This window comes from Rhinoderma darwinii, chromosome 4, assembly GCF_050947455.1.
Source record: "Rhinoderma darwinii isolate aRhiDar2 chromosome 4, aRhiDar2.hap1, whole genome shotgun sequence".
Lineage (NCBI taxonomy): Eukaryota > Metazoa > Chordata > Amphibia > Anura > Rhinodermatidae > Rhinoderma > Rhinoderma darwinii.
In genome coordinates this window covers 275,490,143-275,511,509 of record NC_134690.1, presented here as the reverse complement: position 1 = coordinate 275,511,509, position 21,367 = coordinate 275,490,143, and the positions used below count along the sequence as shown (strand labels likewise).

The 21,367-nt window shown below is 40.8% G+C and overlaps 1 long non-coding RNA gene across 1 annotated transcript in view; it reads left to right on the top strand.

Annotated features, from left to right (window-relative positions):
* The window catches only part of LOC142759860 (uncharacterized), a 93,182-nt gene extending 74,065 nt beyond the window's left edge, over window positions 1–19,117 (top strand). The window contains exons 4-7 of the long non-coding RNA XR_012883204.1: window positions 5,974–6,092; window positions 7,073–7,326; window positions 16,854–16,996; window positions 19,031–19,117. This is a non-coding gene — a long non-coding RNA (uncharacterized LOC142759860). The remainder of the gene's footprint in view (window positions 1–5,973; window positions 6,093–7,072; window positions 7,327–16,853; window positions 16,997–19,030) is intronic.
* The last annotated feature ends 2,250 nt before the right edge of the window (window positions 19,118–21,367 follow it).

Sequence of the window (21,367 nt, the reverse complement as noted above, 5' to 3'; positions counted from 1 at the left end):
TGGGGAATATGGTACCTTGCCGGGTGTTAGAGTCTTCCTTTGGTCAGTCATTAAAACATTGATACATATAATGTCCATTCTGTTTAACTTCCTTACATCCACCAGTTATCACCTCCTCTGCCACTTTAAGCCATGTGTCTGCTTTTCCATTTAACCCATGGTTACTCAACCAGCCTTTATTCATTCTTATGAAAACTTTCCACTTTTCCACATCCAATCAACCATCTTTCAACATGCCTGCCTTTCTAAACATTTTTTTCACAGTTTGTTATAGCATCCTTGCCCGACCTGATTGTCACAATTTCTTTGGCCGTATACCATGGGGTTCGTATGTCGCTCTGCCCTCTGAGTTCCTCATTATCAGGACTTAAACGCAGAAGTCCTTGTGATACTACTTACAGGATATTGCCTGCGAATATCCAACCTCTCTGTCATCTACGGACAGTCTGTCACCTATGGACAGTTGTGTTACCTACAGACAGTTGTGTCACCTATGGGCACTTGTAGTACCGCTGAGTCAGTGGTCTGTGACTCTCGACGAATCAGACGTCCCTGACACTTGGCCGTTGAACCGGATTTAACGTACCTGCCACTCAGCTCTCTCAGACCAAGCGAGCAACAGGGTAACCTTTTCTTTGATTCTTAACGATTTTACACAACAGCCAAGTAATAATTTACTGTATATAAACAACAACAGACCTATAGCGATACAACACAAATCCAACAACCCCAATTCATTGCAGTTTCATTCTCCAAAGACTTCATATTCTTCACCCTCCCACACAGCTTGATGGACCACACTCAATGGACACACTACCGGACCTCTGAAATGAGGTTTCTTTATTAGTCCAATTTTTTCCAACTATCTAATCTGTAATTCCTGAATGTATGTATGTTAAAACACCTCTCAACCGTCTGCTCAGTACGATAGTACTGCAGCCTAGAGGTCTGCCAAATCTCATTGATTGACACAATCTTATTTTTCTCATCACCCTTACCTCTAAGTCTAATAGAACATTTACTCTGTCGACAATATCCTCTCATACCATTCATACAATTAACTCACTCATGCCAATCATAGAAATTAACTAATTCACATCACATCTTCAATCACTCATCACACAATCGTTTTCAACCTACCTCTGGACAAGTGACTGCGTCTGGTAGATTGTCACATCACAAACAGCTAATACAAGGTCTCAACAATACATGAGTGAAATGGTTTTGTAAGAATAAGCTTCCTACTTACCAGTTTTGTTGTTTCACTGATGTATCGATGACCGACCTCCTAGCGACAGCTATTGGATGATTAATATTGAGGTTTTCGGCACCAAAAACTGTTGACTCGAACCTGTGCAAAATATATTAGACTGAAGGTTTAGATGGGTGTGTCAGCGGACACCCTTCAGTCACTTGCGCAGATCCAAATCCATTAGTTAAATCGATATATCAGAGAGAAGTAAGACACACAGAGACACGCTTTGTATACCCAAAAATCCTTCTCTGGTTTATTGTTAGTATGTAGTTACAATTGTATACCACAAGTAGGGAGTTGGCTATAGCTGACCCAATCACAGCCTAGACAGGTGCCAGAAATATTAATATGTATTAATAATTCTGGCACATCTTGGAGGTCCCATGCCCCAGAAAAAGCTAATGCAGGGACTCCTTAAAGGGAATGTGTTGCTAGCAAAAAATGTTTTGTTTTTTTTAGTTAAACAATTAGTGTGTAGGTGATTAAACGTTGTTCTAATTATTTATTTTTTTTTCACGAGTCAGGAAATATTATAAATTAGATTCTAATTTATAATATTTCCCAGTGCTGGTCACTAGATGGAGCAATTCCCAAAATTGCAGCATTGTATGTGGTAAAGCAAGTACATTGCTTTATTCTGCAAAATTGGAAAAAACTCACTCGCTCTAGTGAGCTCTCAGAATCCCCCCCTCCTTTATCCTGGCTAGTGCCCGGAGAAACGAGGGGATAGAACGGTCAAACCTCCTACACTGTGTGTCGCCATTTTTTGAGCTAACACACAGTGTAGTAGGTTTACATACAGTAGTAAACACACACTGAAACACGAACATACATAGAAATAACTTACCTGCTACTGCCGCCGCCGCTCCCTCCGGTCCGTCAGCTCCGTCTGCTGCCGCTGCTCCAAGTGCACAAGTCCGGAAGCCGCGACCGGAAGTAGTAATCTTACTGTCCGGTCGCGACTTCCGGTCCACAGGAAAATGGCGCCGCACAGTTCAACTTGGACTGTGTGGGAGCGGCGCATGCGCCGTTCCCACACAGACGGCGTACACCATAGTGGATGGAACGGGCCCCGTTCGCATTCACTATGGGACTGTATGTGCCGTATTCCATGTCTGTATGTGTCGTTAATCGACACATGCAGAAATGGAAAAAAAAATGGCAGCCCCCATAGGGAAGAAAAAGTAAAAAAATAAAAAAAAGTAAAACACAAACACACAAATAAATATAAAAGTTTTTAATAAAACACTAAAATCGAACTGATATAAAAACATTTTTTTTGGTGACACTGTTCCTTTAAGTTACAGAGTCCCTGCATTAGCTATGTGACCGGGGTTACTAGCGGTCATATTAAAAGTAGGTCAGTGACCTACTTTTAAGGTGACCGCTAGTAACACGTCACATTGAACTGTCCATTCATAATAAATTGATGGCCTATCCTCAGGATAGACCATCAATATCTGATTGATTGAGGTCCAACTACGGGCAGCCCGCCGATCATCTGCTTTGATGGGACCGCAGCGCTCATACGCTTGTAGCAGCAAGTCCCAGTAAACCAGCTTCTCCCTTTCACTTGAATCGGAGAAGGCTGTAATACTGTGACCCGCCGCTACAAGGGTGTCGGTTATTCACAGTACCAACAGAATGAAATGAAGCTAAAGCAGTGCTCGTACAAGCACTGCAGCCCCTTGAAAACAGCTGACCGGCGGGGGTACCGGGAGTCAGACCCCGACCGATCAGATATGGATGGCCTATCCTGAGGATAGGCCATCAATTTCTTATGAATGGGCAGTTCGATGTGACCGGTATTACTAGTGCTCACATTGAAAGTAGGTCAGTGACCTGCTTTCAATAGGACCGCTACTAACCCTGGTCACATTGAATTTTTTGGAGCGTTGGGGGACAGCAATTCAAATTAAGTCCCTGGTGGTCCTTCATTCACAGCAGGTGGGACCCGGCAATTCATTTAAATTGGCGACCGCTCCTGCGATGACTGCAGGGGTTGCCGATCTTCAATAAAATGTCACCCGTATTCCCTTGAAGCGAGAGCATGTGCAGTTCACAGCTAGAATTGCTCCGGTCCCTAGTCTCCTATGCCCCAGGTGTGCCATATAGCACCTGTGTATGTGTCGTGCAGAGACATATACACATATGCTAATAAAGATGGCTGCCCCCACAAAAAAAAAAAACAGAGACATAAAGTTACATTAGGGTGCACATTTGAATAATTAAAAAAAAATAGGCCCATAACTGACACCTTTCCTTTAAGGTTGTTTAACCCATTCCCGATGCAGCCACTTTTGACCTTCCTGACAGAGCCTCATTTTTCAAATATGACATATGTCAATTTATGTGGTAATAACTTTGGAATGCTTTTACCTACCCAAGCAATTCTGAGATTGTTTTCTCGTGACATATAATTTGGTCGATACATTCAGTGTTTATTTGTGAAAAACACAAAAATTTAGACAAAATTTTTCAAAATTGTAATGTATCTGCTGTAAGCCGCAGCCACGTGTCGACAAGCGCTGGCCCCAGCCTCCTCCTTAGGAGACGCCAGCGCTTGCGTCTACTCACCTCAGCCGAATCCCATATGGTGCGCCTGCATGCTCGTGCCCCCTCTTAAAGGGGCAGCGCGCGCACCGGATCTCGTGGATGAACTTTGACCTGTGAGTACCCTGGACTATGAGGTGTCCAGCCCCATAGTTCTATTCCTGAGTGTTGTTGTGTTCCCTATAGTTTGTCAATGTGATGGCCTCCTAGTGTGTTTCCTGTTCCAGTCCCTGTCCTTGTACCTATACCTGTTTCCAGGTCCTGTTCCTAGCAATCCATACATTCCTGGTCTAGCACTGAGCTGTGCCAAAGTCGTGCTGCGCTACATCCACGTCTGACCTTCTTCACCTCACCTGACGTCCGCCTGCTGCCTAGTCCCAGCCGAGCCTGTCCCACTGCTGTCTGAGCTGTCACAGGTACCTATAGAACTATAGACATTTACTTGCTCCCAGTTGGCCAGCTGCCTTACCGCCTTACCGCCCTTCGTGACATCTGCTAAGACAAATAGTTATACCACACAAAATAGTTACTAGTTAACATTTCCCATATGTCTACTTTTTGTTGGCATTGTTTTTGAACATCCTTTTATTTTTCTAGGACGTAACAAGACTTATAAGTTTAGCAGAAATTTCTCACATTTTTAAGCAATTTTCGAAAGCCTAATTTTTTAGGAACGAGTTCAGTTCTGAAGTGGCTTTGATGGGCCTATATATTAGAAACCCCCATAAATCACCTGGGAGGCATGACGGAATGACGTAACTACGCAACCTGCCACGCTTTCCTCCCTCTCGGCTCAATTATGCTATCCGGCGTGTGATGTGACCACACCAGCCCGCCTGCTCGCTACACAGCTGTCCACTGCTGCTCAGCAGTCTCTGGGATCCTTCTGAGTATCTGGTGTGTGATGCGACAACTCTAGGCTGCTTGATTGCAGCCCTTACAGCCGCCATACAGCCTCTTCCTGCGGTTTAGCAGCTCTTGTGAACCCACCGACTAAGGGGCAGACCGCTGATCTCCGCTGACCATCATTGAGTGTGGCGCGGCGGACCACAATCTATCCTCTCTCCCTCCCTCTCCTCCCATGAATGTTTACATGTTGGCGGAGTAAAACTGGTGCTAAATTGGAGCTAAACCCATCTCCCCTCAAGTTTGAAGGAAGAATAAAAAAAAAGGAAAAAGTCCAGATTGCTACGATCCACTGCACGGGTGAGAGTGTTCAGTTTTTTTCATGTAGTAACGTTTGAAGCGTATCTGGAAAAAAGGTTGTCGCAGTGGACTGTATGCTAACTTTATTCCTTTTAATTGACATTTCTCCTGTTTAAATTCTTATAGGGCAAAAGTGGGGTTCCCTTTGGCATTTATTCAGGCCAGGGACAGGTGCTCTCTTTTTTTCTTCGATTTTAATTGTTTTAGATTGTGGTAAATGCAGATTCTGAATTTCATAAAATAGCAGGGAATCTTGTAGAAGCACACAAAATGGTAACCAGACTTTGGTGGAACAGCTATACCTCAATACAAATTTTTCCTGCATGTCAGATTCTACAAGACTTTAAGGATACCTGGGCAACAGTCCTTTTACAATGTTCCAAAATTTGGATTGGCATGCTACTAAATGATGATAGGGAGCTTTTAGATCAAACTAAAAGCAAAATTAGGACTCTAGAGACACACTTTTGATTCAGACAGACTGGTGAAACCTTTCCTTCAAAAATTAAAAGAAACATAAAAGAAAAAAAGATACATTTTCTCGGGGCAAGAATGATTTTGAAAAAAAAGGGCTTTTAAATGGAAGCATCAAGGAAACACACGTAATGTCACCTATTCAGGGAACTCCCATAATGCAATGTCAAATACAGGAGATCAAAGTCAAAGTGACGATTTTTTATCATCAGGGTCAAGCGACCTCGACGGAAAACTAGACGTGGACGCCGCAAATCTAACATAAAAAAAGAGGTCTAAGGAACAGACCATTGACCCCCAACAAACAAACCTATGAAAAGCACAATCAGAAACATTAAATGAGAGTAATTCTCTTCAAGTTATCAACTTATCTATGCACGCATTAACTCAATATGAGAGGTTGGTTTTGGGACGTGGTCCTACCTTTGCCTCCATGAAGACTTTGGATAGATTCAAACTGGTTAAGGATGTTTATTTATTTGTAGGCAATTATCCTTCAAGCTGTTATATGATCAACCAGAATTTGCACATGAAATTCAGAGTGAGGACAGACAGGTCTTCAATTACTTTCTAAATCTACTACAGGAGAACAAACATCCCACAGGTAGGAAACTATTTCCTCTACATAAACCCTCTACGTCTACTGTACCTTGAAGATGTTTCCTTCCCCTCATATGTTTTGATGTGGTCTGTAAGGACATACGAGAACCCACATTAAACCATGTTAAGGGTCGCAACATTTCCAGATTGGAATAACAGGCCATATTGTCATATTGTCTTTACAAAGTAACCTCAAATTTTTTAATAAAAGAAGCTGATAAAGGTGGGAATATTGTACTCTGGCTGATAGAGATGTACACTGCTGAAGCAGAACGTCAACTGTTGAACCGTACATTTTCTGCATCACTGCCATCTGATCCCACAAATGTCTTTCAACAGAAGTTAAGTAGACTAATACAATCAGAACAAACATATGGTACTCTAACAAAGAAAGAGTTTGACTTTTTGATGGTAGAGGAGCCAGTGGTTGCCACATTTTATTTGCCACCAAAGATACATAAAAACAAGTATAATCCACCAGGTAGACCCATTGTGGCAGGCATTGGTTTCCTTTGTGAAAAGGCATGTCTATTTTTGGATGTCTTTTTACAGCCTTTGGTTCTTAAATTACCCTCACATCTCAGGGACTCTTCTCATTTGATCCAAGAACTAGATGATTTGGTGTTACCAGCAGAAACTCTTCTCGTCACTTGTGATGTTGAATCTTTGTATTCAAATATAGCCCATCTGGATGGTATATAGGCAGTGACCACTTTTCTTGGCGAGGACGAGACCATTGAAGACATGTGTAAGTCTTTTTTGATAGATTTGTAGGAGTTTATCCTATTCCATAACTATTTTGTGTTTGATAGAACTTTTTATCGCCAATTCTCGGGCACTGCGATGGGCGCCTGATGTGCCCCTCCTATGCCAACCTGTTTTTGGGTTGGTGGGAGAGGGAGTGGGTACGCCCATCGCATGACTACCAAGGATGTGTTATTAAATGGTATCGTTATATTGACGATGTGCTATTTTTTTGGACAGGATCAGAAGAGACCTGTCTGTCCTTCATTGACACTCTGGTTCAAAACCCTTGGCATATTCACCTGACACACAACCTTCTCCAAATCAATGGTTGAGTTCTTGGACTTGAAGATCCAACAAACAGGAGGCCGTGTTACAACATATTTATTCAGAAAGAATACAGCAACCAACAATCTACTTGATTTCAGCAGTTTTCATCCTCAAAATGTTAAAACAGTTAAAATGTTAAAACAGGAATACAGGAATACCTATTGGTAAGTTTCTACTGTTACGACACATCTGTGCTTCTTTCAATGATTTCCGTAAAGTAGCTTCAGATTTGACGAATCGCCTGGAAACACGTGGCTAATTACTACTAACAATCAGTGGGGTGAAATTCGATAAATTTTAGAGTCTCACTGGGCCATTTTGGGACTTGATGCTCGTCTTTCAAGATATGTCCCTGATAAACCACTTTTAGTGGCAAAACAAGCTCCAAGCTTAAAGGATAAGTTATTCCTGAGCCACTTTTCACGACCCACTACGACACTTGGGAGGGGGTTTTCAATAAAATCTTCCTTTCCGTGTGGCAATTGCAATGTTTGTCAACTCATGACTCTAACCACGAACTTTCAAACCACACGAGATGGGACCAACTATCTTTTGAAACATTACATTACTTGTAGAAGTAATTGTGTGATCTATGTAATAGCTTGCGCTTTTCCCAAGCTATATGTAGGTCAGACAACTCAGGAACTGCGGAAACGCATCCAAAAACATTTATCTACAATCAATTTGGCAGATAGCGATAGAAGAAAAGGCAAAACTCACACATCTGTAGCCGCATACTTTGCCAACTATCATGATGGTAAGTATGGAGATAGGAGAGTTTTTGGGATAGATAAATCTTTCTCTAACATTAGGGGTGGCAGCTTGACCCCTTAACGCTCAGCGGCGTAATAATCCGTCATGCTAAGTGTATCGTTCGCGCTCAGCGACGGACTATTACGTCGCGGGAGTAACGGCCATTTCGCCCGTCCTCCCGACACATGCAGGAGCTGTGACAGCTGCTGTCTGGTACAGCAGCTGCCGCAGCTCCTACAGCGGGTACCGATCGCTGTGTCCCCGCTGATTAACCCCTTAAAAGCCGTGTTCAATAGTGATCACGGCTTTTTAGGGGTTAAGCTACAATCGCCAGCCTGCTACACGATAGCGGCTGGCGATGGTGACTATGGCAACCGCACACCAAACAATGGCGTCCGGCTATGCCATAGACGGAAGCCTAGTGGCTGTCAGTGAGTAGCTGACCGCTCTAATACACTGCACTACGCATGTAGTGCAGTGTATTAGAATAGTGATTAGGGCCTCCTGCCCTCAAGTCCCCTAGTGGGACAAAGTAATAAAGTTAAAAAAAAGTTAAAAAAGGATGTGTAAAAATAAGAAAATAAAAGTTTTAAAAGTAATAACAGTAAAAATCCCCCCTTTTCCCTTATCAGTCCTTTATTATTAATAAAAATATATAAACAAACAAATAAACTATACATAATTGGTATCGCTGCGTCCGTAACACCCTGAACTAAAAAATTATTTCGTTATTTATCCCGCGCGGTGAACGCCATAAAAGAAAATAATAATAAACCGTACCAGAATCACAATTGTTTGGTCACTTCACATCCCAAAAAATGGAATAAAAAGAGATCAAAAAGTCGCATGTACCTAAAAATGGTGCTGATCGAAACTACAGTTCGTTACGCAAAAAATAAGTCCTCGCACGGCTTTATTGATGGAAAAATAAAAAAGTTATGGCTCTTAGAATAAGGTAACACAAAAAGTAAATTATTTTTTACAAAAAGTTTTTTATTGTGCAAACGCCATAAGACATACAAAAACTATAAACATATGGTATCGCCGTAATCGTATCGCCCCGCAGAATAAAGTGAATATGTCATTTATAGCGCACGGTGAATGCTGTAAAAAAAATAGAATAAAAAAAACAATCGTAAAATTGCGGGTTTTTTAGTCACCACGCCACTTAAAACTAGAATAAAAACTGATCAAAAAGTCACATGCACCCCATCAAAACTGCAATGAATTCCTCAAGGGGTTTAGTTTCCAAAATGGGGTCACTTTTGGGGGTTTCCACTGTTTTGGCACCACAAGACCTCTTCAAACCGGACATGGTGCCTAATAAAAAGGAGGGCTCAAAATCCACTAGGTGTTCCTTTGCTTCGGAGGCCGGTGCTTCAGTCCATTACCGCACTAGGGCCACATGTGGGATATTTCTCAAAACTGCAGAATCTGGGCAATAAGTATTGAGTTGCGTTTCTCTGATAAAACCTTTTGTGTTATAAAAAAAATGGTATAAAGAGGATTTTCTGACAAAAAAAAAAATGTAAATTTCACCTCTACTTTGCTCTAAATTCCTGTGAAACACCTAAAGGGTTCATAAACTTTCTATATGCTGTTGTGAATACTTTGAGGGGTCTAGTTTCTAAAATGGGGTGTTTCATAGGGGTTTCTAATATATAGGTCCCTCAAAGCAAATTCAGAACTGAACTGGAACCTAAAAAAATAAATAAATTGGGCAATACTTCGCTTCTTACATTATACTGATAATGAGCCGTGCCTACCCCGAGATGACCCCAGTTTTGACCGTTTGTATAAAGGGAGACCCCTATTAGACCGTTTCAGTGCCCGGTTTTCCCAATCATACACCCTGAGAAGTGTATTTCTATTGAGGAGTCCTTGGTAGATTTTAAAGGGAGGCTTCAATTCCGCGAGTACCTGCCGGGTAAGAGGGCAAGGTATGGCGTGAAGATGTATAAGCTGTGCGAGAGTGCATCAGGGTATACCTACAAATTTAGGATATATAAAAGGAAGGACACCAGTATTCAACCCCCAGAATGCCCCCCCCCCTTACTGGGAGTTAATGTAAAAATTGTGTGGGATTTGGTGCACCCACTGCTGGACCAGAGTTACCACCTCTACCTGGATAATTTTTATACCAGCGTCCCACTCTTCAACTGCCTCTACCTGGATAATTTTTATACCAGCGTCCCACTCTTCAACTGCCACGCTTCCAGAAGTCACTGTTAGAAGAAATCTGAGAGGCCTCCCTAAGACTCTGCTTGGGCAAACAAGAAGGGGTGAGAGCAGGGCACATTCTAGCAGCAAATTATTGTGTGTCAAGTACAAGAGAGATGTCACACAATTACCAATACGAGGTACCAGTACAGAGACCCCCAAACCAGACTACATCCTGGACTACAATAGGTACATGGGAGGGGTGGACTTGTCAGATCAAGTCCTGAAGCCCTACAGCGCCATGCGGTGTGGTATAAGAAGCTGGCCGTGCACATCATACCGATGGCTTTGTACAATGTGTACGTGCTACGTCGATGTACAGGCCAGAAAGGAACTTTCCTGGAATTTCAAGAGGTGATTATCAAGAACCTAATCTTTAGGGACCAAGAAGGGGGACACCCAGTACTTCTGGAAGCGGGGCCACACACATCGTACAAGTGCAACACTTTCCAGGAGAAGTTCCCCAAACTGGCAAGAAGGGAAAAAGTCAAAGAGGTGCAAAGTTTGCTATAAGAGGGGGATAAGGGAGGACACAATATATCAATGTGACGCGTGTCCCGAAAAACCAGAGCTCTGTATGAAAGAGTGTTTTAAAATTTATCATACATCCCTTGGTTTATAATTTACCCCAATTTTACTTACCCTGATGTACTCCGCACAGCTTATCCCCCTCATCTTTCCCTTCTGAGCCCTGCTGTGTGCCCAGGCAGCGGATAACAGCCACATGTAGGGTATTGCCATACCCGTGAGAACCAATATTACAGTTTATGGGGTGTATGTCTCCGGTAAAAATGCTCACTACACCTCTAGATGAATGACTTAAGGGTGTAGTTTTTAAAATTGGGTCACTTCTTTCGAGTTTCAACTATACTGGTACCTCAGGGGCTTCTGCATATATGACTTCGCACCAGAAAATCCCCAGTAGGCCAAATGGTGGTCCTTTCGTTCTGAGCCCTCCCATGGGCCCAAACGGCAGTTTATCACCACAAATGGGGTATTGCTGCACTTAGGACAAATTGTGCAACAGAATGGGGTATTTTATTTCTTGTGAAAATAAGAATTTTTGAGCTAAAACTACATATTATTGGAAAAAAAAATTTTTTTTTAAATTCCCAGCCCAATTGAAATAAGTTCTGTGAAGAAACTATGGTGTCTAAATAGTCACATTACCCATAAATGAATTCCTTGAGGGGTGTAGTTTCTAAAATGGGGTCACTTCTGGTGGGTTTCCATTGCTTTGATACCTCTGGGATTCTGCAAATGCGACATGGCACCCGAAAACCAATCCAGCAAAATCTATAAAATACAGTGAAGTTTACCGCTCAGACGGCACTGGTAACAGTCCAATATCATTCAGTATGGGCTCTCTCCCAGAAAAATGCAGTGGACAGTCCGCAATCCAATGAGGGTGTGGATGGTAATTCTTATCCTTGTAGTTCCACCAAGCTCCTTATCGTCTCCCTCCACATTCAAAGAACTCCTGGTAGGAAAAGGATCTTATGTCTCTAATAGATGGAAAAAGGAAGACACATAGTGCAACACCCTCTGCAAAAAGATTGCTCCACGCCAAGTTTAATCCATACTCACAGAAGTAACAAGAAATAAAAGCATCAAGGTAAGTAAAAATCTTTAAAATTTCTAGGCGGCACGCCAAACACTCTCGCCCTAGAGTGTTTGGCGTGCCGCCTAGAAATTTTAAAGATTTTTACTTACCTTGATGCTTTTATTTCTTGTTACTTCTGTGAGTATGGATTAAACTTGGCGTGGAGCAATCTTTTTGCAGAGGGTGTTGCACTATGTGTCTTCCTTTTTCCATCTATTAGAGACATAAGATCCTTTTCCTACCAGTAGTTCTTTGAATGTGGAGGGAGACGATAAGGAGCTTGGTGGAACTACAAGGATAAGAATTACCATCCACACCCTCATTGGATTGCGGACTGTCCACTGCATTTTTCTGGGAGAGAGCCCATACTGAATGATATTGGACTGTTACCAGTGCCGTCTGAGCGGTAAACTTCACTGTACTTTATATATGTTATTTAGGGTATTTGTTGGATCATACCCAATTTAGTTTTGCCTGCTCCGGTCTGAGAGAGATTTTGTGGGTATTTGAGCCAAGAGAAACCACCAGCAAAATCTGCACTCCAAAGAACACACAGCGCTCCTTCCCTTCTGAGGCCTCCCATGGGCCCAAACGGCAGTTTGTCGCCACAAATGGGGTATTGCTGCACTAAGGAGAAATTGGGCAACAAAATGGGGTATATTGTTCCCTGTGAAAATAAGAAATTTTGATAAAAAAAATGACATCTTATTGGAAAAAATGTCATTTTTTTCATTTCACAGCCCAATTCAAATAGGTGCTGTGAAAAAACTGTGCAGTAAAACTTGTAACAACAACCATATTTGAATTCGTTGAGGGGGTAGTTTCCAAAATGGGGTCACTTCTGGTGGGTTTCTATTGCTTTGATACCTCTGGGGCTCTGCAAATGCGACATGGCACCCGAAAACCAATCCACCAAAATCTGGACTCCTACAAACACATAGCACTCCTTTCCTTCTGAGCCCTCCCATGGGCCCAAACGGCAGTTTATCACCACAAATGGGGTATTTTGTTCCCTGTGAAAATAAGAAATTTTGATCACAAATGACATCTTATTGGAAAAAATGACTTTTTTTTATTTCACAGCCCAATTCAAATAGGTGCTGTGAAAAAACTCTGCCGTCAAAATGGTAACAACAACCATAAATGAATTCCTTGAGGGGTGCAGTTTGCAAAATAGGGTCACCATTGGGGGATTCCTACTGTTTTGGCACCTCAAAACCTCTTTAAACCTGGCATGCTGCCTAAAATATATTCTAATAAAAAAGAGGCCTCAAAATGCACTAGGTGCTTCTTTGCTTCTAGGGCTTGTGTTTTAGTCCATGAGCGCACTAGAGCCACATGTGGGACATTTCTAAAAACTGCAGAATCTGGACAATACATATTTAGTAGTATTTCTCTGGTAAAACCTTCTGTGTTACAGAAAAAAAATTGAATAAAATTTAAATTCAGCAAGAAAAAAGAAATTTGCACATTTCACCTACACTTTGCTTTAATTCTTGTGAAATGCCTGAAGGGTTAAAAAACTTTCTAAATGCTGTTTTGAATACTTTGAGGGGTCTAGTTTTTAAAATGGGGTGTTTTATCAGGGTTTCTAATACATAGGCCCCTCAAAGCCACTTCAGAACTGAACAGGTACCTTAAAAAAAAGGCTTTTGAAATTTTCTTAAAAATATGAGAAATTGCTGTTTATGTTCTAAGCCTTGTATCGTCCAAGAAAAATAAAAGAATGTTCAAAAAACGATGCCAATCTAAAGTAGACATATGGGAAATGTGAACTAGTAACTATTTTGGGTGGTATAACCGTCTGTTTTACAAGCAGATGCATTAAAATTCTGAAAAATGCTATTTTTTCAAAATTTTCTCTACATTTTGCAATTTTTCACCAATAAACACTGAATATATCAACCAAATTTTACCACGGACATGAAGCCCAATGTGTCACGAGAAAACGATCTCAGAATCACTTGGATAGGTTTAAGCATTCCGACATTATTACCACATAAAGTGAAATATGTCAGATTTGAAAAATGGGCTCTGAGCCTTAAGGCCAAAACTAGGCTGCGTCCTTAAGGGGTTAATATCAGAACTGTTACGTATGGGGTCCTGCTGAATTTTTCAATTGCAGACGGTGGCCCCGGCAGGTATCAATGAGGAACTGCTCTTCACAGGCTTCTACAAAACGTAATACACCGTGTTCCAAATTATTATGCACATTGATTTAAGTGTCATAAACATTTAATTATTAGTTTTTCAATTTAATTCATGGATGGTATTGTGTCTTAGGACTCTTTGGATCATTGTAATCAATCTCAGACACCTGCGATAATTAGTTTGCCAGGTGTGCCCAATCAAAGCAAAACTACTTAAGAAGGACGATCCACATTATTAAGCAGGCCACAGGTTTCAAGCAATATAGGAAAGAAAAAGGATCTCTCTGCTGCCGAAAAGCGTGAAATAGTGCAATACCTTGGACAAGGTATGAAAAAATTGGATATTTCAAGAAAACTTAGGCGTGATCATCGTACTGTGAAAAGATTTGTGGCTGATTCAGAGCACAGATGGGTTCGTTCAGATAAAGGCATAATGAGGAAGGTTTCTGCCAGATAAATTAATAGGATTAGGAGAGCAGCTGCTAAAATGCCATTGCAAAGCATCAAACAGGTATTTGAAGCCGCTGGTGCCTCTGGAGTCCCGCGAACCTCAAAGTGTAGGATCCTCCAGAGGTTAGCAAGTGTTCATAAAGCTATTATTCGGCCACCCCTAAACAATGCTCACAAGCAGAAACGGTTGCAGTGGGCTCAGAAATACATGAAGGCTAATTTTCAAACCGTGTTGTTTACTGATGAGTGCCGTGCAACCCTGGATGGTCCAGATGGATGGAGTAGTGGATGGTTGGTGAATGGCCACAATGTCCCAAGAAGGCTGCGACGTCAGCAAGGAGGTGGCGGAGTCATGTTTTTGGCTGGAATCATGTGGAGAGAGCTGGTAGGCCCCTTTAGGGTCCCTGACGGTGTGAAAATGACGTAGAGTTTTTGACTGACCACTTTCTTCCGTGGTACAAAAAGAAGAACCATTCCTTCCGTAGCAAAATTATCTTCATGCATGACAATGCACCATCTCATGCTGCAAAGAATACCTCTGTGTCATTGGCTGCTATGGGCATAGAAGGAGAGAAACTCATGGTGTGGCCGCCATGTTCCCCTGACCTCAACCCTATTGAGAACCTTTCGAGCATCCTCAAGCAAAATATCTATGAGGGTGGGAGGCAGTTCACATAAAAACAGAAGCTCTGGGAGGCTATTCTCACATCCTGCAAAGATATTCAAGCAGAAACTGTCCAAATACAATGGATGCAAGAATTGTGAAGGTGATATCAAAGAAGGGGTCCTATGTTAAAGAGGCTCTGTCACCAGATTTTGCAACCCCTATCTCCTATTGCAGCAGATTGGCGCTGCAATGGAGATAAGAGTAACGTTTTTGTTTTTTTTAAAACGAGCATTTTTGGCCAAGTTATGACCATTTTTATATTTATGTAAATTAGGCTTTCTAAAGTACAACTGGGCGTGTATTGTGTTCGTTACATCGGGGCGTTTTTACTTCTTTTACTAGCTGGGCGTTGTGTATAGAAGTATCAGCCACTTCTCTTCACAACGCCCAGCTTCTGGCAGTGCAATGACACAGCGTGTTCTCGAGAGATCACGCTGTGGCGTCACTCACTTCCTGCCCCAGGTCCTGCATCGTGTCGGACCAGCGAGGACACATCGGCACCAGAGGCTACATTTGATTCTGCAGCAGCATCGGCGTTTGCAGGTAAGTATAAAAATGGTCATAACTTGGCCAAAAATGCTCGTTTTAAAAAAAACTAAAAAAAACTTTACTCTTATCTCCATTGCAGCGCCGATCTGCTGCAATAGGAGATAGGGGTTGCAAAATCTGGTGACAGAGCCTCTTTAACATGTAACTTGGCCTGTTAAGTTTTTTTTTGATTGAAAGAGCTTTTGATTTCTGTAAATATGACCTCCTGATGCTTTAAATTCAACAAATTACCATTTTAGTTCTCTTTACAACCTTTAAAATGTTTTGATCTCTGTTGTGCATAATAATTTGAAACAGTGCATTTTGAGTTTTTTTACGTCTAAAAAAAAAACCTGTTATCATTAGGAGATTTGTTCAATAAAATTCGCATTATACTCCAACGGTTGATGCCTTGAAGATTATACTGACTGTCATTTGCATCGACTACTTAGGAAAAATAACATTTGCATAATAATTTGGAACGCGGTGTACATAACTACACGTATGTGTTATTATCAATTACATTTATATAATCATTGTTTATCCGGTATATATTTTAAAATCAACAGTTTGTTTATACATTTTTTTCCCCCTATCTACGTTATGTACCCTTGCATACAGATTTGATCCCTTACATCGATTTTCATTAGGGTTGTTGCATAGTTTGGCTACACCTGACAGAATCATGGATGGATATCTCTTTATCTCTGACTCTAAGGCCTTATTTACACGAGCGTATTTAACGTCCGTGATACGCGCGTGAAAATCACGCGTGCCGCACGGACCTATGTCAGTCAATGGGGCCGTTCAGACAGTCCGTAATTTTCACGCAGCATATGTCCGCTGCGTAAAACTCACGACATGTCCTATACTTGGCCGTTTTTCGCGCATCACGCACCCATTGAAGTCAATGGGTGCGTGAAAATCGCGCACGGCACACGGAAGCACTTCCGTGTGTCGCTCGTGATTCGCGCAACAGTAGATAAAGAAATGAAGGAAAAAATAAAAGCACTTCCTCCATTTCTTTTTCTAAACATCAAAACCGCGTGTTATAAGGATGGCATATGCATGAAAATCACACAGCCACGCACCATTCACTGATGACACACGGAAGTGCAACGCGCGCAAAATGCAGTGTAAATCCGGCCTTATCTTGATCAACCTGAAGTCTGAACCTCAACAGTCTCTTAACCTCATAACTGAATGACCCTCATTCCTTGATTGATTAAATTTCCTCTTATATTGGGACCACCTCTTTGGCATACTGACACGTTCTTCCATATTGTCTCCTATTATATTGTTTGGATACTCCGGACACAGTTACAGATGAATGTCGTCTTCCGTTTGATGCCTTTGGTCTTAATTAATTGAAAGGACATTGCATTCCTTGGCTTCCTTCAATTTTCAGACATGTGAGACACTTTCTTGTAGAAGACTTTGGAACTTTTCTCCTCCTTTTAATAGTGCGTATTACCTGTTTCGACTTTTTTCTAAAAGTCATTGGTATTTTTTATCTTTTATAATTATGATAATTATGATCTTCCTGATGCTTCGCCTAAATTTCTAGGACAGTATTTTTTGATTAATTTCTGAATATAATTGATCTATAATGCATTTATATATGTCTATGTTCTTATCGATTCATTTTTGAAATTTTGCCTTGCTTGATTCAATTTGCACCGTGGCAAATCCATATGAGATGCCTCTATTGTATCTTTATACATTGAGCCATGAATTAACGTCTTAAATTATACGAATTTTGCTCTTACCTATTTTCTTTGGAATTATGCATGTGGTGGCTTGGCTGGTACTGAACAGAACTCTTCTCCCAAGCTTTCCATGATTTGACACATGGGTACTATAGCCGATGAAACTGAATATTTTCCTTGGTTTAATACCTTTTTTTTTTTTTACATTATTCTTTGTAATAAGGTTTATGGCCCCTAACATTTCTTAATGACACATGGTTACCTATTTGTCCTTTCTTATGTATTATATATCACACTGGTCTATTGTATTTTGTGGGTAACTATCACATGGGTTGGGATACTAAACTGCCCTCATTTTACAGTTATTGTTCATATATTTATACAGTATATGTATATTGTTTCACTTAACGTTGTTGTTTTTGCATCTTTTTATTTAAAAAATAATAATATAAAAAGATATATGCATCATGGTTACATTGCGCATGCACTCTATTCACTATATCACCACTCTTTGAAGCCTCCTTTGGCCACTTCCGGTACTGGAAGCGAGACCTGGGCACGTCACTTTTGTGACATGATCTGGGTTGTCTAGGAGTTTGTCCCCTTATCATGCGCATACTGTCGTTATTTGACATGTAAATAGGAAGTGGGGAAGTGTGTATTCCTGAAACAGGAAGTGGGGCAGTATGTACCCCAGTAACAGGAAGCGGGGCAGAGCATGTCTCGGTAACAGGAAGTGGGGCTGTATGTATCACTGAAGCAGGAAGTGGGGCAGTGTGTGCCATGTGACTGTCTTTAACTTCCTGGTTCCTGCTTAGATTTGACACCTAAGCGGTGTGTCGAATGGAGAGTGTTTTTTGTAAACCAGGCATGGAGTCCTTTGGGCTGAGGGGAGTCTTGTCCATGTACATCACAGCCACCACTAGTTCCATTCCTTTGCCAATTCTATTTATCCATTGATTATATTGTGCCATCAGGGATATATAATACAGCATTTTGTCCAAAGAGAGTTACCCCTGATGAAAGCCAGTGATTCAAATGCAGATTTTTCCGGGTGTCCTTTCTTATAATTGATATTTCCACTGTTTAAATTCTTATAGGGCAAAAGTTGGGGGTCCCTTTGCCATCTATTCAGGCCAGGGACACGTGCTCTCTTTTTTTCTTTGATTTGAATTGTTTTAGATGTTTTTTTCCCTTTTGAGTACTGCTGTGCTCATTGATTATTACAATATACATGAAAAAGTACAAAGTAACAAATAGTTTTGGATGTGCGACTGATAGCATTTGTCTTTCCTCTTCTTTTAATGTAATCTTTATTCCTTCTGTGATTCTGCCATTGCTCTGTACTGGGACTCTTTTTTTTTTTTTATTAAATTGCATCATTTATCATATAACAGTATGAGAGTCTCAATCTAACCGGATTATACGAAGACTACCCAACATAAAATGGAAAGTATTTATTCCAGGAAAGATGGATGCTTTGGATAAGAAATCAACACTTCTCAAACCTATATGTTGTTATTCTATTAAGTGACTAGTTCATCAGCTTTTTCTTCTTCAATTTCTTTCCTTTTTCTTCTTTTAAACTATTTTTTATCTTATGTTACTTCTATTACTTTATGGGAGACAAGATATTAACATGGAATGTGAGGGGCTTGGGGGTTAAGACCAAACGATGTATGGTTTTTGACCTAGTCAATAAGCATCTTTCAGTTATTATTGCTTTTTTTTTTTTTTTTAAAACAGTTTTTATTGAGTTTTGTTAATTTTTTTTTCTTTCCTTTACAGTTACAGGAAACCAAGTATGACATTGCCCATATCTTGGTGGAAGTACAATGATATACATAACTTTGTATTTGTTGAAATATCATCCCGGTACAATGACTTTTACATACTAGTTTCTGATGTTTCGCATGTTTTCCAATAAACTTTGTTAACAATTAACATAAAAAAACCTTGGCAGTCCTTATTTTATTTTTATTTATTTATTAATTTTTTTGTGGGTTTTTCAACCTCTCATTGTTCTCACCTTCTTGTCATATCGTGATTCTCCACTCCCTATGTCTTTCTACCTAGTGTCTTGTTACTCTAACCTTCAGCTTACCCAAGGTCCCTTTAAGGTCCTCTGTGAGATACCATTTTGTTTGTTGAAACCCTTCCATCACTGCCGCAATATCTAGATCACACATTTGTATCAAGAACGGTTTCCATTTTTTGAAAAAGCTTGCAGTTTTTCTTTCTTTATGTGTTAATGCTTCAATCCTGTCTGAGTGTAGACATATTTTCAGTTGCTGAACCAGTTGATCTAGTGTCGGTGCGTTAGCTTCCAGACAGTTTTTCAGTATACATCTTTTTGCAACAAGTAGTATTATGTGTACTAGTGGGGGTATCTGTGTAAAGATCCCTTCCTCATCAGCATGCATTGACGCTGTGGATTGAAATATAAGAAGTGTTGGTGTCAGTGGCATGGATCTGTCCCATATTTTCGTAACATATGCTAGTATCTCTGTCCAGTATCTTTGTGTCACTGGGCATAACCAAATGCCATGATATAAATCAGTATGTGGTTGAGCACATTTCGGGCATGCATGTTTTTGGTCTAGATCTCCACTACTAGGCGGAATGTTAAAAGCGTATATGGCCGCATGCATCAATTTAAACTGCATCTCCCTCCACACTTCATTAATAACATGCTTCCTCACTGCTTTCCATCCCTCTAGTATCTGCGCATTAACCTCTGCTGTTTTGAAAATGCGTCTCCAGTACGGGAATTGATTTCTTGGTTCTATTTGTACATAAATATCCTTCATTGCCCTATATAAATCTGATAGGGATTTCCTATGTGGTTCTTCACCTATTAGTTCATCGAATTTGTTTTCTACAATTTCTCTCTCCAAGTTATCTACTAATTGCGTACAGAAGGATCTAACTTGCATGTATTGAAGAAAGTGTGTTGGCTGGATCCCAAATTCACTCACTAGTTCTGGCAACTTCTTTAGTCTTGGTTCTGTTGCATGTAGTATGTGTTTTACTGTGTTTATCCCCTTTTGCTTCCAGGTGGTAAACAAACTACTGGTCCTCCCGGCCGGGAACTGTATGTGTGACCATAAAGGCAAATACTTTGACAATTGGAAAGATAATCCCTGCTTCTTCCTCACCTCCTTCCAGCACATTATTGTGTCTCGTAATATGACGGAAGATTTAACATGTTGTGGGAGGCTCCCAAGTTTTGTGTGTAGTAAAGCTCGGAGGTCACACTCTCCTGCTAGTGCTGACTCCAGTCTTTGGTTGGAATAGTGGTTCGTTTTGTGTATCCAGTCTAGAACATGACGGAAAAGGCTAGCAATATTATAACCTCTCAGATTTGGAATGTTAACTCCCCCCTGCCAATGATATCCCTGTAATTTAACTAGCGCTATTCTGGGTCGCTTATTTGACCATATAAATTTTGTTATAGCAGAGTTAAAGTCTTTAACATCCTTATGTTTCAGTAGAATAGGTAATGTTTGCAGTGGATACAATAGTCTAGAAAATGATATCATCTTGACCAGATGACATCTGCCAAAAGTGGAGAGCGGCAATGCATTCCACTTTTGCAGTTCTAGCTTTATTTTTCGGAAGATATGTTCATAATTCAGGTGGTATAAGGTTCCTGGGGTTCGCCCAATCCGGATCCCCAAATATGTTATCTGCGCTTTCGCAATCTTAATCCCCAGGTGTTGGAGGTTGGTATCTGTAGTATGATTGTGTGTTGTTAATCCTAAAAGTTCTCTTTTGGTTGGGTTTATTTTGAAGCCTGCAAATGACCCGTATTCCTGTATCACCTCAAATTTTTTTGGCAGATGTTCAGATGGTTGAGAAAGAAACAGCAGAATATCATCTACAAATACTGCAGATTTAACTTCTGCCTTGCCCAATATATCTGCCCATGTTCTAAGACCTGTATCAATGGTTCCAACGCCAGGTCAAATAAAAGCGGTGATAGGGGACAGCCCTGCCGTGTTCCTTTGTGTAATCTAAACGCTGCTGACCTAAATCCTGGTGTACAAACCGCCGCTGTGTGATTATTGCATAATGCTTTTAGATAGACTCTAAATTCCCCTTGTATGTTAAATTTGTCCAGGA